The following is a 20633-nucleotide window of genomic DNA, read 5'->3' as shown; positions in this document are numbered from 1 at the left end:
TGTTTTTACTCCCTGCACGATACCTTGCATGAAATAGGTGCCCATTAACTATGCAGATACTCTCTTCCACATTGTCCTGCAGAGGTGTTTGCCTTCTCACTACACCAGCTTGGCACTTCCCAACTCTGCAGACACATCTGCTGGCTCATGTTTCCAAAGGGGCCTTCGGTTTGGACTCAGCTGCCCTTGTTTGTCTGACTTCTGCCTCTCTTGAATCCACTGATCCCCTCAATTGCACGATCAGGCTTACTCTAGTCTTGAGCAACTCAGACCAAAGCTGGACGTGTTGGGAGACAATATGTGTACTTGGTTTTTACAAGCCTGCTGGGAGGAATGAAACAGACCTGGCCCAAGACCCAGGTGTGCGCTGTGCTAGCCGTGTGACCTTAGGTAAGTTCATTAATCCCTCAGCTCAGCTACCATGGGCTGAATCCAATTAAAAGAGGACAAACGACTGAAATTCAGCCCCATCAGCCACTTGTTGAGCTTTCCTGATGTCACCTCCCATACTTGTCTGGCTTCTTCCTTCCCTCTTCCCTGTCTCCCTGCTCCCAGTATTGTAGTGCCCTCTGGCTGCCCCATCCGGGCATTGAGGCTGGGGTTGCTACCTTATTCCCACCTTGCCCTGGTGGTCTCAGAGACTTCACTTTTCACCAACCCATCATTCTTTGCCCTCCCTTCCCTTTACTCACTTTCTCCTTTCTGCCAAAAAAAAATCACATTGGAGAAGCTTGTCTGCAAGGGTTCCATTCAACTTGCTCTACATTAATGCTCCACTATGGTGACCCACTGCTGAGTCTTTCACTTGTAATGTAATCTAATAATTTACATGCACTTTGCAAGCAATGCTCTCAAAGACTCGCAACCTGTTTGAAATTGCTCTGCTGTTACAGTATTTGAGCTGATGAGAGAACAGCGTGAGAAAGAGTAGTTTTTGGTACCACGGTGGTATTAGGTAAACCCAGGAAAATAATGTCAGCACAAAGTGAGGGTGTGCTGATGGATTATAATATCCTTTCTTAGAGAATCAATTAAACTTGCTAAGGGTCTTTTATCGATTTTGGCTTATAACTGGACTAGGGTAGGTCAAAGTATTCAAGGAGTAGAGGCATAGCTGGCTAAAAAGAGTGAAGCAAGTATGGAACCCTGTCTTTCTGAGATGGCTGTGAAATGTTTTAGTTTTGATATACTGTATGACTTTTACAGAATTAATTGGCACTGTGATTAGGTTGTTTTATTTCTTCACTCAAACATGTTGGAAGCCGATTCTAATATGCAGTAGTAATGAAAATAGAGTAATGCTGTAATAATAGTGCCATTGTAAAGTGAATTACACCATTAAGCATCTATTTTGTCTAATTTGTATTGTGATAGTGTGAGTGATACACACACATACAGACGTAGAGAAGCTGGTCTTTAAGAAATAGACTCTAGCTGAGAAGAGAAACCCCAGTCCTGTAATATTGAACAGTCAGTGAACAAAAATAATTGGTTCTGTGCAAAGTGAATTTATTTATACATATACATGTATATACACAGGCACATATATAAATATACACACACATGCACACATACATATTGTATCAGGCAGATCAAGAAGATATATGACTTTGGCATTAAAAAAATGCTTGGCTTATGTTGCCTTTTAACAAGTTGACTATTAATGGGGACAGATATTAATTATGACAAGTCAAGTCAATGATGGCGTCAACGCCAGGCTTTGAAAACAAGGCTTTCTACGTTTGTTTCAACCTCTTCATCCTTATTACCACACCTCAGAACCCCTATTAACTGGTATTTCTCAAGTTTTGGAAAGAAGTATTAAGGGCCCAGGAATGATCATTTTATTTTGTCATTTATCTCCTAAGGAAGGACATTTGTCAAACAATTTTCTTTCCACAGCAGAAAGATAGAGGCACATTTCTATGCCTTAAGTCACAACTCAACTCTAAGAGCAGAAATAGGACCTGAGAAGGCGGGGTCCAACATGGCTGCTCTCAGTGGGACAGGTAGATTAAAAAGTCCAAGAAGGGCCGGGTGCGGTGGCTCACACCTGTAATCCCAGCACTTTGGGAGGCCGAGGTGGGCGGATCATGAGGTCAGGAATTCGAGACCATCCTGGCTAACACAGTGAAACCCCATCTCTACCTAAAATACAAAAAAAAAAAAATTAGCTGGGCGTGGTGGCGGGTGCCTGTAGTCCCAGTTACTTTGGAGGCTGAGGCAGGAGAATGGCGTGAACCCAGGAGGCGGAACTTGCAGTGAGCCGAGATCGCGTCACTGCACTCCAGCCTGGGGACAGAGTGAGACTCTGTCTCAAAAAAAAAAAAAAAAAAAGTCCAAGAAGGTGTTACACTTCAATGATGTTCCAGTGACATTATCCCTTCACTCGCAAGAGGACTGGCTTCAGGGCATAGTTTGGCAGTAACTGTCCAGGAGTTTTCAACCATTAGGGTGGTATGGCCAGGGAGGTCCTGAAAGCTTATCTGGTCCATCTCCAGTCTGGATTGCTGCCTCCAAGACCCCCTCTCTGCATTCTGCCACCATAGCATCTAGAAGGGATTATACTGATGGCCTCCCATCTCTCACCTGCCCCCGCTTTTGGATTTTGCTTCTGTGGCATTGTCAACACCACCATCTGGTAATCTAGAACCTCAGAAAGACTTGTCCATAGAGATGAGATTGTGTGTAGTTTAGAATACCTTTAACTTTCATATATATAATGCTTGCTCTGATGATCAAAATATTGAAAGCAAATTTGCTTCATAAGCTACTGTCCACTGCCTGTCTTTGAAATCAACAACGTAAGTTTTAAACCCCACAAAGATTTAAGGAAATAGTAGACAGTATCAGTGCCTAGCATCTGAATTAAGAATATATTTAGTGGAGAAGTTTTATTACAAACCTCAGTGAAAAAGCATCAATATCATATTCAGCCTAATGAAATGTTTTAATGAAAATTGTCATGGCATTTGACAACATCCCTTTATTAACTGGTCTTTTCCATTATTATTTTCTTAGTAGCAAACACACTCTGGTTTTAGCTCTCATTAGTTATAGTCCTCATTGGATTCACATTTTGCGGCTTCAGCTGTGTTTATCTTCTCATTGGTCTCAGTTCCTTGGGAGCAAGGTTATAGATTGTCTTCAGTGTTCTGTCCCGTATCTCTCTGCCTTTTACTTGAGCATTTGGTGAATGCCCTCAGGATGCTAGTGACGTGCAGTTTAGAATCAATATGTGAAAGATGAGCCAGCTGAGGGAGGACTGGGATGAAGCAAGAAAATCTATTCCTCGAAAGTTTCAAATGTTTAAGGGCAGTATAATAGAATATATCGCCTCCTTGCATTGATCCATCAAGTATTCGTGTGCACTTACTATGTGTCAGGTCCCATATTAGTCCATGGAGCGACAAAGCTGAATTAAGGGAATTGATGGGCAAGAAAGACATTACTTTAAAAAGATGTAGCATGCTATAGTAGAGATACTTAGGAAACCTATAACGTAGAGAAGAAGGAGAAAATGCCCCAAGAGGAGTTAGGGAAAGCTCACTGAGGTGGTTATTCTGCCTGGGTTTTAGAAAAACGGGGAGATTCTTTTGGCAAAAAGTGACAGGGCATTCCAGGCTGAGGCACCCAAGGGGAGAGTTCATGGCACATTCAGGTAACATAAGTGAGATGTAGCTTGGCCTGAGAGTATGTTGGTGAGGAGTAGGAGATGAGGTTGGAGAAAGTAGGTAGGGGCGAGCTTAAGCATTTTGGACCTTGTCTTATAGCAAAATTTTGAACAAATGAAAAATACCTGATTTCTTTTTGGTAAGGTACTTAAATATACTTATGTGGAGTTAGGGAGGGAGAATGGATGGTACAAACAAGGAACCAAGTTAGGAGATTCTGTGATAATTCTAGTGACTGATATTGAAGGCCAAGACTGGGGTGAGGGTTGGGAGTGGAAGGCGAAGAAGAGTTGACTCTGTGGCAGGATTCTGCAGGAAGCGGAATTGGAAGAACATCATGGAGAGAATGGCAGGAGTCAAGTGCAGAGTGTGGGCCGGGATTATTGGCTGGGACAGTGTAGTGGGGTAGAGGGTGAAGAGGAGAGAAGGCATGGGTTCAATTTGGGATGGGCTGAGTTGGAAGTTCCAGGGACATATCTGATGGGCAGCTGGGAATGGGGGTCTAGCAGGGAGCAGGTGACAATATGTTACATGTGGCATTAGGCAAGAAAACAAAAAAATAGCAATAGCAAGTACCTGGCACTTAGGAGGGCCAGGCTAGAGACCTGGAGTCCTAACTCTGAGCAGCACTCTTGATAAAGGATTAGAAGGTGAATTTTTACATCTATGAGGTGATGTTCATGGATTTTGAAATGATATCAGCAGAAAGTAAATCTAAGGTCCAAGTGGGTGTTGTTGGGAAATTGAAGGGGTTGGATTGGTATGATGACAAAGAAAAGTATCTCACAAAAGTGGATTGGGACCTGGAGACCCTACATCTACATAAAGTGTAAAAAACTAAGAATGGGCCTGTCTTGGTGGCTCATGCCTGTAATCCCAGCACTTTGGGAGGCTGAGGTGGGTGGATCACCTGAGGTCAGGAGTTCAAGATCACCCTGGCCAATATGGTGAAACCCTTTCTCTACTAAAAATACAAAAATTAGCCAGGTGTGCATCTGTAATCCCAGCTACTTGGGAGGCTGAGGCAGGAGAATCGCTCAAACCTGGGAGGCAGAGGTTGCAGGGAGCTGAGATTGCGCCATTGCACTCCAGCCTGGGCGACAGAAAGAGACTCCATCTCAAAAAATAGATAAGTAAAAGTAAGAACGTTTGTAAGCCCAGAGTCAGGTTTTCGACCCTTTGCTATTTTGGGTTGCATTTCACTTTTCTCTGCTTTGATGGTGCTCTCCCAACATGCCTAACTGATGATTGAAGTGTTGCAGCCTTTTTTTCTTTAAAAAAAACAAAAAAAAACCTTTCTACACAGACAGCATTGAGTTGTCCTGTCTCTAAAGGCAATCTGCCCCACACTTGGTAGAACCTTATGGGTGTGAGAAATGGAATGAATAGTAGCTATGGGTAGGTCTCCTTATTGCCTTGGGAGGAAGACTTTGTAGGAGAGAAAGTTGAAAGAGGGTCTTGAGAGAGGGGGTGAGATCTTTAAAGGCTGGGTCTAGCCATGGGAAACTAAGTGAAAGAATTTTTTTTTTAAGTTGACCAGGAAGAGAAGAAGAAATGCACAAGTGTTTGGCCAGGCGGATGCTGACCTTGGTTATGGTTGGGTGGGATTGCCATTGCTGCATGTTGATGGCACTTAACAGTTTTCTAGGGACTTTCACATACGCAGCAGCCCCTGGAAGTCCTGGAAGGAGGTTGATAATGTTGCAGCCCATCGAGGTACTAGAAAAATGTTGTGTAATTATGAAGACCTGTTGCCTTAAAACAATTCAGATCCAAATAGGCTGACTTTATCTTCAACTCAAGTAGTGTGGCGGGAGGGGGCTCCACCCTGTTGGAAAGGCATCCCTCTGCCTTCTGTGGCCATCACTGAGCTCCCTGTTGTTTTCGGTGAGCTCTGACTAAATGTTTTCCCTGTCAATATTTCACTAATGTGTCATATGAATTATTTGTGTTATCTCTGTGCTGTGAAATTAGAGGCCTTCACCCACAGTGTGGTAAGTAGATTAAAAGGAAAGCCTGTTTTTTATGGTGTGGGTGAAACCGGGAAAATATCAGGGAAATATTTTGTGTGTGTTTGATCTGACAGTGGGAAGGCCTTGGGATGCCAGTGTCTTCTAAAACCTGAAAGCTGAGCTCCGGCTGGAGTTTTTTTTCAAAGAGGTTTATATTTTATCTGTTGGCACTTCTGAGCGGAAGGAAGGTTTGGAGTGGGAGATTCTGTGATGATCCTTTTTTTTTTTTTGCTGTTGTTTTCTTCTCTGTCTTTTTAACTTTGCAGAAAGCCCTTCCGGTTATACACTCAGACCCTGTTCAGGACGTTGGTGGCCAAACAGTCCCCTTTTGTTAAGCGAGCGTCCCATTTTTGTTTCTCTTGAAAGGTGCCCTTCAGGACAGCAGAGCCTTTCTTTGGGCTGTTTATAATTGAACCCTGAAGAAAAACAGAAATCATTCTAAACCCAGGCCAAGTGCCTCGTTGGCCTAGCTAGGCAAAGCTAAACTCACACAAGATGAAATCTAACCAGCTGGTTACCTGAGAACCACCTTCGGGAGTTCTCTGGCTTCACTGCTTTCGCCTTGGACACCATCCCGAGCTCCAGCGACAGCTGAGGGTCAGGGCCTCTCTGTGCAGAAGAGTAGGAAGAGAATCATAGCTGTTGGTGAAGGTTAGGTTGCATTGTTTGAAAGGGTCCTATGTCAGCTTGCAAAATGCTATGGATCTGTAAGAATCCTGAAAGAAATGGGTTGGAGAAGAAATTTATGACTGTAAGTCTAGTTGTCTTTGAGTGGTGCAATTTAGCTAAGAATTTTTCCTCTTTGCGGCTCAAGGTTTCAAAAAGTTCCCTTTTAAAAAATGCATGTGTATCTATTTTTTTTCTTATTTTAAATAAAAAGGTATTCATAGCTTTAGCCCACCTTGACGTACTTCTGTCATTTCTCTTTCTGCCTTTTTCTTTACACAAATTAGGAGTCATTTGAGAAAATGAGGCATGTATAGGATTTGATAATTTAGAGGTTGTGCAGTTTCGAATTATTTTATTTTATTCTGTTATAATAGGTATGGGGGTAACCTTCAGGAAATGAAATGGAATCTTTGTTCCCTATCCTCAAATTATCTAGTTTAGGTCTTAGATTCGCCTTATTGTCTATAAGTACAGCCTTCAGTTTTGGAATTTTTCTTTCCATTTTAGGTATCAGCTGGGTCATTTAGATGGAATAGGAAACAGTACTGGGCATTGTCAGAGAAAGACTGGCTAGAAAAGTTCTGATCCCTGTGGGCAGTTTGGAGTCTTCTTAAGTGTCAGATCATCAGTATACTTACATTCTGAGCTTCTGCACATGCTGGTTAGTGAAGCTCTGCCCTTCCTTGTTAGCTGCACATTTTAACATCTGTGTTTCTAGAGGAGACACCTGCCTCTTGGGGGAACCCTCAGCATCCCGGGAGCATCTGTCCAACTGGCCCCTGTACACACAGAGACCTGAAAAGTGAAGCAGTTTCGAGACAGGCATCACTTTAAGGCTGAAGTACATTTTAGAAAGTTAGGGACTGGTTCTGTGGCGGGGAAGTTGAGCTAAATATGCAGTTCTATTTTAATTTTCACTTTATGCCAAGGCAAAAGCATTGGGAGATAGACTATAAATGTATAAGTAAGTCAGTGCAAGAATAGCCCCTTGCAAAATGCAGATTTAGGGAGGCTAAATATTTTCTCACATACTTTAATGCACATGAATAACCCCTGATCGAGTTCCTGAGAAAAGGATGTTGTGTAACCATTTGACCTTGATCACTGTAATGAGTTATACAGAGGTCTACACAACTGTACAAAAGTAAAGTATTTGGCTGTCTTAGTTAGCTCAGGCTGCTATAACAAAACACGGTCGACTGGGTGGCTTAAACAACAGACATTTATTTTCTCGCATTTCCAGAGGCCCCACCTTCTAATACCATCACATTGAGGATTAGCGCTTTAACATGTACACTTTACGGGGGCACAAACGTTCATTTCATAACATAGGTTGATGCCTAAAGCATACTAATAATTTTCAGGGTGGTTGATTTGTCTCTAAAAAGTTAAAATTTTTTAGCTTTGTCATTTGTTTGTTTCAACAGAGTCGTATTTTCCTATGTGTATTTTATCTCAGGCATGATCGCCTCTCTTCCTATTCCTGTACTGTCTGAAATCACAGTAGTGAAACCCAAGGTAATTAAGGCTAGGATATCATTGTTTTAAATTAGAGTGTGTGATTTTTTTTTTCTTTTTGTAATTCAACAACAAGTTCCTTCATATTCTGCATAATTGGATCACATTTTAATTTTGTGGCAAATAAAGATCTATTTTACATTTCTATTAGAAAGACAAGCCCCTGTGGCGAGCTCTGAATTAGGATGTTTGCCGTTAGAAGTACTGAAGCAGTGAGGCTTTTAGAGCCGATTCAGCTTCTGAAAAACTCATCTGTGAATCTTTAGGGTAAGGAAAGAACCTTCAATTTAAAGCTTGTAAACAGCCATGGATTTTACCTAAAAACAAATACTGAGAAGGCAAGAAAACGAAAAATCTAAGTACTAACGCAAGCAGAGAATAACCAAATCATGGGTTATCCAGTATGGTATATACCACAAAAACATTCTGGTCATTGATTCGGGCACATCTGTTTGTGAGGATATTTTATTATCTGTATGGTTAATGCCCTCAGTGTTTATGTGAAGCAAAATAATGAAGACAAATTGTGAAGACTACACTGGACAAGTAACCAGGAGGCCTCGGTTCTGATCCCAGCCCACCATTAATTATGTAAGTGGCTCTGGGCAAATGGCTTTCACCCTGAGACCTCACCTTCTCCTTAGTACAGAGAGGCACTGAACTACAACTTCCTGCCGGCTCTGATATTCTATAATCCTGCGATTTTTAAAGGAACCATCAAAGAATATACTTCTTTATTCATTCCAACTTTAAAAAAATTATTATTGAAGCATAATTTACTTACTATTAAATTCACCCGTCTTAAGTATACAATTCAATAATTTTTAGTAAATTTATAGAGTTGTACAACCACCACCGCAGTCTAGTTAAACATTTCCATCAGCCCCAGAAGATCCACATGCCCATTTGCTGTTACTCCTTCCTAGCCCTAGTCTAAGACAGCCATTAATCTGTTTTCTCTATATATAGATTTTCCTTTTCTGGACATTTCATTTAAGTGGAATCATATACTATGTGTTCTTTTGTGTCTTTTGTGTCTGGCTCCTTTCACTTAGCATTGTGTTTTGGGGGTTTATCTATGTCATAAAATGGATCAGTACCTTGGTCCTTTATATTGCTGAATAATCTTCCATTATGTGGATGTATCACATTTTGTTTATTCATTCATCAATTGATAGACTCCTTTCTCTTCCTTTCCTACCCTTGGAGCGCTTCCCCTCCTGTTGCCTACCCCATACTGGGAAAAAACAGGTCTCTCTTAGAGAAATGCAAGGTCTTTATTTCAGGCCTTCCCTTGCTGAAGAGGCCAGAGCTTTGTGTTTTAAACCCTTCCAAGTCAGTAGATTGAGCTGGCTGGGTCATTGAAAATGTGAGTAAGCAGCTATGTAGTAACTATCAGTAATGTGAAAGCACTAGCTGTAGGTACTTTTCCTTGCTATGTGATTAATATGAAGGTAAGGTTTCTGCATTAGGGAACTTGACTCAAAAGCTTTCCCAATGACAGCCTGTTTGTTGTTTTGCATTTCTTTTACACATTGGATGAAGTATTTGGAAGCAAGAGTTAAGGACACTGGCTGTTAATCTAACTTAGTAATTTTTCTCTCGAAGTCATCAGAATTATCATGAGCAATAACAGACCCACAGAGGGAAACAGCCTCATACTTTGCTTTTCAGCTCGGAATCACAAAGACTGCCAAATATAATTGTGAGGAAAAGGTAGATGCCATGAGAAGAGGACTGAGCTAAGTCTTCGGGCTGTTGATTTCTTTAAAGAGAAACCACAGAGAAGACAACTGTAATGTATTAATGTGTGTTGTTCTTTTCATGTTGTGAGTGAAGCCACGATGTGCATTTCCATTTGCTAAGCTTCTAGCTAATGGAGGGTAGCAACTCAGTATTCTGGATGCTCCTCAAGTGATTCTCTCATTTAAAACCTAGCTCTGGAAATGTGGTTAATCTGTAGTATGTTTTGAGCCTCAGCTGTTCTTAGGTCCATTTAACTTCCTGGAATCCATCCTTGGCTAGCGCGTCCTGTAGGATGAAGGAGAAAGTCTATTCCATTTGCCTTTCTCATCTTCATATGTGTGGTAGATATGTTTTGTAGGCTTTCTCTATTATAAATTTCAGAAAGGTTGAGCCCAACAAGTAGTATGTGTGTGTGTGCATGTGTGTATACATGCACATGTATATATGTATACATATACACACATATGTATACATATATACACACACACGTATACACAGACACATATTCTTCTAACTGCATAATGGGATGAGGCCTATGAAAGCCAGCAGCTTGCCTCAATTTTATTTAGCATGCTAATTATAAACAGTATCAGTAATATCTTTTGGAATTTAGGCGTTAGACTGTTTTCATTGGTGGAAGTGATCCTTTAGAGCATCACACCCTGCCTCTTGGGTCCTGCGAAAGCTTTGCCTTTGTTGAATCCATATGGTAGGATTCTTGTAGAGAAAGATAAGCCAGGACATTGTTTAGTAAACATCAGACCCTCCTGTGTGCTGAGCCTGAGATATGGCAACCGGGCAGAGAGGGCTGCTGAGGACTGTGTGCTGCCAGGCTGGAGGATGAGCAAACTGCATCCAGGTGTGATCACATTCTTAGCCTTTTCTCCCACAGCTTTAAAGTGGTGAAATTTTTCTTCTCTCCATCAGGAAGGAAATAGGAAAAAAATACCATATCTTTTGTTTGGTGGTGGGGGTGAAGGGCGAGATGGTCAGCATCCTCTTTTATTTGGGCCTATGTTATAGTATTATCATAGTTGATCATTGCTAGGATGATTTATGTAGGAGTCTCTGGCTAAGTTATGAGATCCTTGAGAACAGGGATGTCGTGGGGTTGTCCATGTGTTTCCCAGGGTTTTTAACATAGTGCTTTGCATACAGCAAGTCCTCAGCTATTGTTTTGTAAGTAGCTGATAAATAAATACTTTCCATTCAACAAACAGTATTTGTGAATATGCTAGTGTTCACAATAATGCCTGACGCTTGCTGGGTGGCCATGATATAGAAATAAGAATTTCTTCCTTCCTCCCTCCCTCCCTTCCTTCTGCAATAATCAGTTCTTATATTCACCGGGCACTGCACTAGGGGCTGAGGTTACAAAGAGGAAATAAAGTATTATCTACATCCTCAATTAGTTAATAATAATGTTATCCTGGAGTTCGGTATGTCATTTGATAGTTGTTCACAATAGTTAGGAGCTGTTATTGATAGCTTCATCTGCTCAAGGTACTGAACACACTGGGCTCAGTCCTTAAAATTCTCACTGCATCTTTAGGAAGCAAGAATTATGATCCCCATGTTGCAGATGAGAAGACCAAGGCCTAGAAGAGTTGCTTAGTCTGAGTCCAGAAGGTTGCTCTCGACCATGGCTCGTGCCTCCTACCATACCACCAACCCCAGATCCCCATCCCCTTCCCTTAACTGCATTAAATGTGTCTCCATAACCGCCCCAGCACCCTGGCTTCCCTTTTCATCTGTGTGTGTGCCCTTCTCCATGTGTGGAGGTGGGAGGTAGCAAGCAGCCTAAGCAAATGGAGCTCCTTGGAGTTGTGCAGTGTTCAGCCAAGTCAGCTGACCACAGCCGCCCCTAGAGATTGTTTTTCTACTTTCTCTTGCCCTCTGGCTGTTCCTGTGCCAGCTCCTTCGCTCTTCCGGTTGCAGGTTTTCCTTTCATTCCTTAGATATCCTGTTGCCCTTCCTAGGCCTGAGACGGATGTGCTAGAGAACTCCTTGAGATTTTACTCTCTTCCTCACTGTCTTAGCTGACTTCCGGCTGACTAGACAAAGCGAAACTCCAATCTTGCTGGAGGAATTCCTGCGTGCAGTTCTGACAAGTAACTTTAACCAATTGTTGAGAACAACCTGCGACTGTGGCTTGGCAGAGGCGTGTGCTGTGGACTATGAATACGAAAGATGCAGAGTTTATGACATGGCAGGACCCTTGAACGCAAGGTGGACACATCCTCAGAATTGCCCCTCACCCCCGCCAGCTCTACCAGTGCTTTGCAGCTCTAACAAGAGCTGCTAACAGAGAAGTTGCTGAAGTTGGCACTGGCTGAGGAATGGCTTTATTCAGCCAGGCTCTGTGGGCTTGCTGCCCCTTTCTGGATGCTGTCCACACAAGAAAAGCCATAATTATTACCATGGACTGTTCTCTGGCTCACTGCTTTTATAAGAAGGGGAAAAAACTCAAACTTCAGAAGAGTTAGAAAGCCTTGTCTGGGCCCACATATGACACGTTGATATTTTGGGGCAGGATTTGGCCCAGTGTAGGCCAAACACGAGAACAGCAATGGTGCCGACCAGCACATTGAAGTTTTTAGATTGAAAAGCCTGAACAGAATGTTCGGCTGGAGCTGGGGACATATTCCTTTCCTATTTTATCTCTTCCATAAGCCTCAGGGCTGATTGGAAAATACACCCACTGCAGGATTTGGATAGCCAGGATTTTATGTTTATTTCTTAGACCTGTTCACGCACAGTCAGTCTCAATTTCTCTTGCTCGCTCTCTCTTTCTTGCGCATACTTTTTGGGTGGAAGTCTGAAAGCTGCATGTCATAATACCAGTGAGGAAGTGCTCTTTTCCCTTATGGAGCAGTGCTCACTTTTCTGACATGGACACTGGGACCAAAATGGATTTTTGGAAATGCAAATCTCATATCTCCTGTTCTTGCTTAAAACCCTACATTGGATTCCGGTTGCTCATAGAATATAATTCAAACCCTCTAACCTGGCCTCAGGCATCCCCTGTCTAGCCTTCCAGACTCATCTTTCATCTGTCCTTCCCCTGCTCACATACGTGCTCATCTTTGTAGCCATACTGAACTTTGGTCTTCGAACATGCTCTGCATTCTCACCTCCATGTGCTTTCCCTTACACCTGTGTTGATTTATCTGCTCTGATTTATCCACTCATTGATTGCCACTACAATTTATTTATCCACTCATTCGTTCATTTAATAAGCATTTATGCAGCACCTCCTAAGTGCCAGGTACTGTTCTGAATCCTGGGGATACATTCGTGTGAAGACAGACAAAGCGTCTGCTCTCATGGAGTTCACAGTCCTCACTTGCTAATTCCCACCCATCTGGTGAGTCTCAGCTTGGATGTCCCTCTTCCAAGAAGCTGTCCTTGACTTCTCTCCTCTGGATTCCACATCATTCCTTTGCCCTCTAGAGCACCTGTGTTTTCTGCATTACAGCAGTCACAACTCACCTGAATTCACAGTGTTGAGCTCCTTGAAAGCAGAAACGTTCCTTGCCCAGGCTGGCACATAGTGGGTACTCAATCTGTTGAAGGAATGAAGGAAGGATGCATTTAACACTAAACAGCCTCAGTGAAAAAATATATACTCTCTGCAAACATTTTGAACAAAACTCATTCTCTACATTGTCAACGGCTTGGCAGTGGCCTTTGACCAGTAGGAGGCATCTAATGTTGCGGATGATAAGTTTGCTGTCAGTCATATTGTTGTTCCTTTGCAGGTAATTTGTCTTCCTGGTTGCTTTTAAGATTTTCTCTTTCTTTGGTGTTCTGCAGGGTCACTATGATATGTTTAAGCATGGATCTATTTATTTATTCTGCTCAAGACTTGTGCTTATTCATTGTGAAGACTCATGTTTTCCTTTAATTCTAGAATGTTCGTGGACACTTTTCTCTTTTCTTAATCTTTTTTTCTGAAGCTTCTGTTGGACATATGAGTGATCTACTCGTTTTATCCCCTGTTTCACTTCTTTTATATCTTTTATCTCCTTTTCTGTCTGTCTCATGTTTCAGGCAGTTTCCTTGGTTCTTTCAGAATGGTTCACTCATTCCGTCTACTCTGCTGTTTAAACTGCCTATTGAAATTCTTAAATGGTAGTTTAATATACATGAAGTGATGATGGTTTTACATAAGAAAACACTCATGAAACCATCACCCAGATCAAGACAGAGAACTTTTCTAGCTCCCCTAAAAGCCCCTCTGAGGCAATATCCTCCCAAGGCTAAATGCTCTTCTGACTTCCATCATCATAGATTAGTTTTGCCTCTTATTGAATTTCACATAAATGGAAACATGCCAGATGCGTTCTTTTGTGTCGTGTCCTTTGTGCAATTTTAAGTGACTATGTTTGTCTGTCCTTTCTAGACTTTTTTTAAACTTGCCTATTTTTTGGTCGTAGTATTCTGTTACTTCATTATGTTTTCTATTTCTTCTTCTTTAAAACTTCTTAAAATTTTTCAGACTTGCTTGTTTTATATTAATACTAGTCAATTATGTCAAGTACTTAAGGTATACTAATTTCTGTTATTTGTATCTTACATATAGTGGACTTGTTCCTTATATGATTGTAATTTTTAACTGTAAAATCATCTTCATCAGAAATTATTTTTCTCACTGAGTCCTGTGTTTCTTGGGTCATAGAAGTGTCTCTATCCTGCAACACAGGGTAGTGGAAATTCAGAGCCTAAATATGTTTGCATATTCCATAGGTTTAGGATTTCAGCTTCTCATATGGGCTTTTTTTTTTTTTTTTTTCTACCTGGAATTCCAGGTAGATGGCAAGTTCCTTTTTCACTTCCTTGGGCAAGGGGTAGAATTTTTCTAGTCTTTCTTTCATGAAGGGTTTGTTTTTCAAGGATGCTCTTAAAAGAGGCATCTGAATTCTAGCTTCTGGCCAAGCGAGGCTGCAAGATCTCATCTCCTGCTCCTATGAGGTTGTTAGCACCCCAGGCCCCACCCTCCTGGGGTATGTATAGGTGAAGGTGAGTGCCCCTGACCCAGGCCAGCATTGCACATCTGTACATTTCTTCTTATTCTCTTTGCTTTGATTCTAGCCTTTGTGTTCCACTCTAAGTTTTTGCATCTGGTAAGTTTGTGTAAAAGGTTATTGAGGCCCAGACCAACTGAGTTTAAACCTCTGGAAGAAGGACCCAGAAACCTTATGTTTTTAAGAAATGCTGTGGGTGACTATTAAGATCAAGCAGGGTTGGGCCGGGAGCGGTGGCTCATGCCTGTAATCCCAGCACTGTGGGAGGCCAAGGCAGGCGGATCATGAGGCCAGGAGTTCGAGACCAGCCTGATCAACATGGTGAAACCCCGTCTCTACTAAAAATACAAAAAAATTAGCTGGGCATGGTGGTGTGCGCCTGTAATCCCAGCAACTCGAGAGGCTGAGGCAGGAGAATCGTTTGAACCTGGGAGGCGGAGGTTGCAATGAGCTGAGATCGCACCACTGCACTCCAGCCTAGGCAATAGAGTGAGACTCCATCTCAAAAAAAAAAAAAAAAAAAAAGATCAAGCAGAGTTGATAAATATTACAAGTTTGAGAAATAGAAATATTATATTACATACATAGATATTACATCGAATCTAATAGTCAGTTCGATTTGGCTTATAATGTTATGAGGAACTAATTGTTCTTTGTGTCTTCCATTATCTTACCTTTAATGTCATACCCTTGCAAAAGTAAGCATGGAAATGTCTAATCTGGATATTCAGGAAAAAATGTGTTGGTCTCATTCTATTTTGAGTTAAATTAATCTTTCCTAACCCATGGTTGGAGAAGGCCCTATGAGACAGTGTTTCACTGGTTTCTGTCTCTGTGTTTCATCAGAAAAATAGTGATAACCAAGTGGTGTGAAAACTTCTGAGGAACAATAGAAAAAAAATTACTAAGCACTTTAGTTAATTCAGAAATATTTCCTGGAAAAATTTGAGTTAATGTGCAATGTTTGAAAAACCTTGTGCAGTTAAGTGCCCACGAGACTGAATCTGACTTGAGGCAAATCACCCAATTACTGTTAGGGAATGAAATCATGTTTACAGAGAAACCTTCAGACTCTCCTCCCGTTTCATATCTTCACCTGTTTTTGCTTAGAGCATGATTGTGTTGCTTTTGGGACCTGGTTCCAGGTTTATCTCTTAGTGGTTTGTTTGACCTGACTCTTCTAACCCAGGCCTTTCCAACAAATGGCTACCTTGGGATACAAGAAGCTGCCTGTAATTCTTTCCCTTTATTTTGAGTGAGGAGCAGGTTCATGGGTGTACCAACAAATGCACAGAGACTTTGACATTCACAGCATTTGATAAGATTGGTCAACCTGGCCTGACTTTGCTTGGGTACCTGGGACTATAAACAGCTAGCTACCCATTCTTTGGGTTTGTGTGTGGAGCTTCCAAGAAATGCCTTAACTTTCCAAATAAAAACCTGAATATAATTCACAAGGATGGCATGAAAGATAATAATTGTTGTGCAGCCTAATTTAGAAAAGTCATTTATTTTGCCACTTTGTTGCTGTGGAAAAATATGTAGTCTTCTGCATTTGTTAAAACAAGTCGGCTTCCACTTTCTGGTCTCAAAACACACTTTGCATTTTTTTTTCCCTGGGACCGTCAATTTAATTCAGGAATGATCTAATTATGAGAAAGTGAATCCAGTCCTCTGGATGATAAGTGTTGACTACCCTGGGAGAAGTCCTGGCAGATGGTTAGTTCAGAGTGAATCTACCTTGGGATTGGGGCTTTAGACTGACAGCTTTTTTCACTCAATTAAGTGCAACAACTGCCAAAAGGACAGCATTGAACTTGATGCAAATCACGGCCATCGCCGATGTTGATAAAGTTTAAGCCTGTGCCCTCCTGAGTCAGCCAAACTTCTTAGAGTGTTTCAAGGCGCCACAATTGTGAACAAAACCCGAAACCTAGTGAGGCACAGGGAAGACTAGGAGGGCCCTCCTTTAAAATGTAGGTATTTATTTCCCTTTCCAGGTCAGTTGCTTTATTTAGGGCCTCTATTTTGGTGTCTTGTCTGTCAGTGATTCATTTGGTATCTCCTGCAGTTTGCTTTTGCTCTGGGCCCCGATGGATCCTGCGGTGACTCTACATTCCAGAAAGTTAATTTATTGCCCTTTTATTTGGGGTACAACATGACACCACTCTGCATGCCTTTGCCTACCCTGGATGGCCTCTCAACGCCCTGAAAGGCAGGGTCCAAAAAGGAGCGAGAGCTTCTCAGTGTGCCTGCACGTCCCTACTCGCGAAGCCCCATATAGCTTTCTAGGCCATTCCTCAGAAAGTCAGTTGATGCCAGAAACAAAGCAGAATGACTCTTTTCCTGACTCTCCTGTCAAGGTGGAGCTCTGATAGACCCCAGTCCTTACCACAACTTTGATTTCTCTGTGTCTCTTTCTGTTCCCCAAGGAGTTTCCTCATGTCACCCCTGACTTACTGCTCTAGTTCTGTGTTGACCAAGGTCAGGACCCATTAAGATGTTTCTGAATAGTGTAACAAGAAAGGGCACCCTGCAAAACAAGGTCTTGGAGAAGGGTCCTTGAGACAGACTCTTGCTTCACCTGTCCCAGGCCTTTCTCACCCTCCACCCTTCACCCAGGTGTGTCCCAGTGCCCGACAGCATGGCACAGCTCGTTCTGCGTTGTTGTTTCTGTTTTACAAGCCTGGGGAATCCTGAAATTCCTCAGTCAGGTATATGCCGTTGTCAGCCTGTTATCAGTTTCCTGATTTACTGTGTAAGCAGTTTTGATAATCCTTGTCATATGTGATTACATTTCCCCCCCTTCCCATAACATCTCAGTGTAATTGGTTTGATAAACTCGACCTCAGTCCAGTAGTTTGCTTGCAATATATTTTCACCTTCTATCTGTGTGACTAAGATGGTTTTGAATTGCTCTGCACGGAGAAAATCAGGCTTTGAGCACCGGGCCCTTAGTTTCGGAAACAAATCATCCAGGGCAGGCGGCACAGGTCTGGGAGAGCTGGGAATCCCAGTTAAACCTCGGGAATCAAAACGGGATTTTTCTTTCTTTCCCTGCTTGGGCCGAGAGTAGTGTGTGTTTCTGTGTGTGGGTTTTTTGGGATACAGAGAATATCTTGTATATCTGTATCTGATTGCTGGGGCCATTGGACTAACTTCTTGTCCATAAAAAATTGGATTTGTTTATTCATGTATTGAATATCTGCTTTGTTCCAGGAGTCCGTGAGGAAAAGAAGCTTTATTTTTTCTCATTTTTTTCCTTTCTTTCCTTCCCCTATTGGCACTGCTCCCGAGGGCAGAGAAGGAATAATCAGTATGCTTTGAAAATGAAGCATTTTTGGTAAATTAAGCATTTGGGTTAATTTAGGGTTAAATTAAAATGCGAAAGCTACTTGGGGCCATCACTTGCTAACTTTTCTTTGTCTGATAATTCAGCACCTAACAGAGTTCTAAGGCTTCTCAGAGAAGGCAGTTTTAGAATTGACATGGGAAGAATGAATAAGATTTAGAAAAGGAGAGATGGTCTAGCAGGTGGTGAGAGAAGGGCCTTCCTGCTCCTAGGAGGGAAGAGCCTTGGCAAAGGCAGGAAGGCTGGAAAGCCCGGTCGGGAGAATGGACAGGGCTGCTGGCGGGTGAGTGAAAGAAGGAGGAGTTAAGGGAAATCGTAGGAATTGGTATAGAGAGTAAGGCTCTTGATTGCTGGGCTCTGGAATTTGAATTTAAGTTTACAGGCAGTCGGGAGCCCTCTGAGGTTTTTTAGTTGGGCGTGGCATCAGCCGAACCGCACTTCCAGAAAATAAATAGGTATCAGTATATATAGTAGTTGTCTTTTTTTTTTTTTTTTTTTTGAGAGAATATAATGCAGGCCAAAGCTTTATCGCTACTCAAATAATAATTATTTCAAAGAAATATCATTTTAGAATTGAAAGTTTTTGGATAATGCTTCTTTCCAGGACATGAATTTTCCTACAGTCGTCCTTGAAAATTTCTGTTCAGTCTAGTTTCAAAGGATGGAAGCTGCGTACCTTTTGTTGGCATATCCTCCTAGTACAATTGTGCGGCTGGTATTGCTCATTCCCGAACATCCATGATGAGAATGTTTAGCAAATGCAGATGTGGATATGACAAAGATGAGAATGTGGGTAAATCATCAGCACTCATGTCTCCTAGATCTAGGTTATCTTCCTAGATCTAAATTTAAAGCGGGATTGGAAGATGTTACAATGGTTTATTTTACACGAGCCAGACCCACTCTTTTAAAAGAACCTGGCTGTCTGCTTATTCCTAGACTGCTGCTCTCTTTATTTAACATTTTGGTATTTTGCTCATCATGGATTGTTTGCATCCATATCAACTTTTTTAAATTTGCACTAAAATGTTATTTATCTCGATGGCTGAGTTGTTTGGGATCCCCTTAAATCCTGCGCTTAAGATGAGCGTCTCACTTGCTTCCTCTAGTCTGGCCCTGTTGCGTTTATAAAACAGAGTAGAAAATCTTTCAAATGCTTTGAGTCATTTGAGCATCTCTTCGAGTCTACTCACATCCTTGTGGAATATGTCTCTGATACCACACAAAACAAGCAGCAACCAAAGCAGTACCACTCTCTAGCCTCCCTTGAACCCCCTGGGAGGGATCTTCCCTTCAGCGTGTGGTGGTGGGCTCTTCCCTGGTTCTACCCTCTGCCTAAGGCATTGGGATGTGCATGGAGAGACACCTGAGAAATGGGAACCTCCTCGTTGTGCTTGACTTCACCAGGTCTTTTTGGATGGGATCCAGGACAAACCTGTTTCGTAATGAGTTCGTCTGGGTAGCGAGGAGGGTTGGAAACATGGTCCACGGGATTGATATTTTTTGACATCTTGACAGTTCCGAGTGAATGTCCTTCTTTCAGCCTCACCTGACAGAGCCCAGTTTAGAATGAGAGGTTACCTACAGAGTTATTCCTTGTCTGTAGTGAATATGGATCTGCCAATGAAACCAGAGGGAGAAATGATAGATTTGGAAGGGACCACCAGAGAGTTAACCCTCCTCCCTTATTTTCCATCTGGCAAACCTGAGGTGCAGGAAGGTGGATGGGTTCCTTGTGAGCCACATGACCGGCAGTTCTTAGAACTCAGGCCGTGGTTCAGCTCTTGGCAGGCTTCTCCACACCATGGGAACGGAGGAGCCCTTGCCTGGAGACGGGATCCACTTTGTTCTCCCTGTAAGGCAACCTGTTATTAAAGTTTCCCCCTGATTCTAGGTTTCAGTGCCTTTCTTTCCAAACTACATTAGGCCCCCTAAGTGCCTTTATTGCCATGTAGGGAGAGGGAAAATGCAGACAGCTTTGTAATTGAACAACCATGCTCTTGTCAGTATTCATTGTTTTCAAACCAGCTATTACAGGGGGCTAAGGCCCCTGTGTGGCACCGGCAAGTCACGCTGTCCTTCTGCACCTTGCTGCCTGAACAGCTCCCTCATCGGCTTTCCGCTGTGGTCCACGGGGCAATATGTCTTTAAATTTTTGTTGTTTCCTAAGTTCTGCTCTGGCGAGCAAGCTCTGCCTTAAACCTGCAGAGTTAAATTTACCCAGACTGACAACTGTATATGCAGGGTTTAGTTACATAACAGCAGTTGCTGCTTTTCACATCATGCTAATCCAAACACGGTGCTCAAAGAGACCAGGAAAAAGCAGCCCTCCGTTTGGTGCGCTGCACGGGTGACTGGATTATGTGTCTTTAAATTTTTTTAAAACACTGTAACAATTATTCCATTATTCTGACTTTGGTGCCATTAGGTGACTTTTTAAATATCTTAATTATTAGGTTAGCAGATGCTCTGTGCACATGTGCAATTTGTTAATTTATGCTGTTTGAAATGAAATCCAGTTGTTTGCGACATATTTCATAATATTATGGCTAACTGAGTCGTAGTGCTACTGGAATTACAAAGCTGCTAGCAGGGAAAGCGTGTGCGTTAGCCTCATGTACTCTCTGAGAATCAC

The 20633-nt window shown here is 42.2% G+C and overlaps 1 protein-coding gene across 1 annotated transcript in view; it reads left to right on the top strand.

Moving 5' to 3' along the window:
- Positions 1 to 20633, top strand: part of RORA (RAR related orphan receptor A) — a 735085-nt gene that overhangs the window by 12218 nt on the left and 702234 nt on the right. The gene's annotated exons all lie outside the window — the stretch shown is intronic.

The sequence above is a fragment of the Pongo pygmaeus genome, chromosome 16 (assembly GCF_028885625.2).
Source record: "Pongo pygmaeus isolate AG05252 chromosome 16, NHGRI_mPonPyg2-v2.0_pri, whole genome shotgun sequence".
NCBI lineage: Eukaryota > Metazoa > Chordata > Mammalia > Primates > Hominidae > Pongo > Pongo pygmaeus.
Note: the sequence above shows the minus strand (reverse complement) of the source record. Positions and strands in the feature narration are given on the sequence as shown.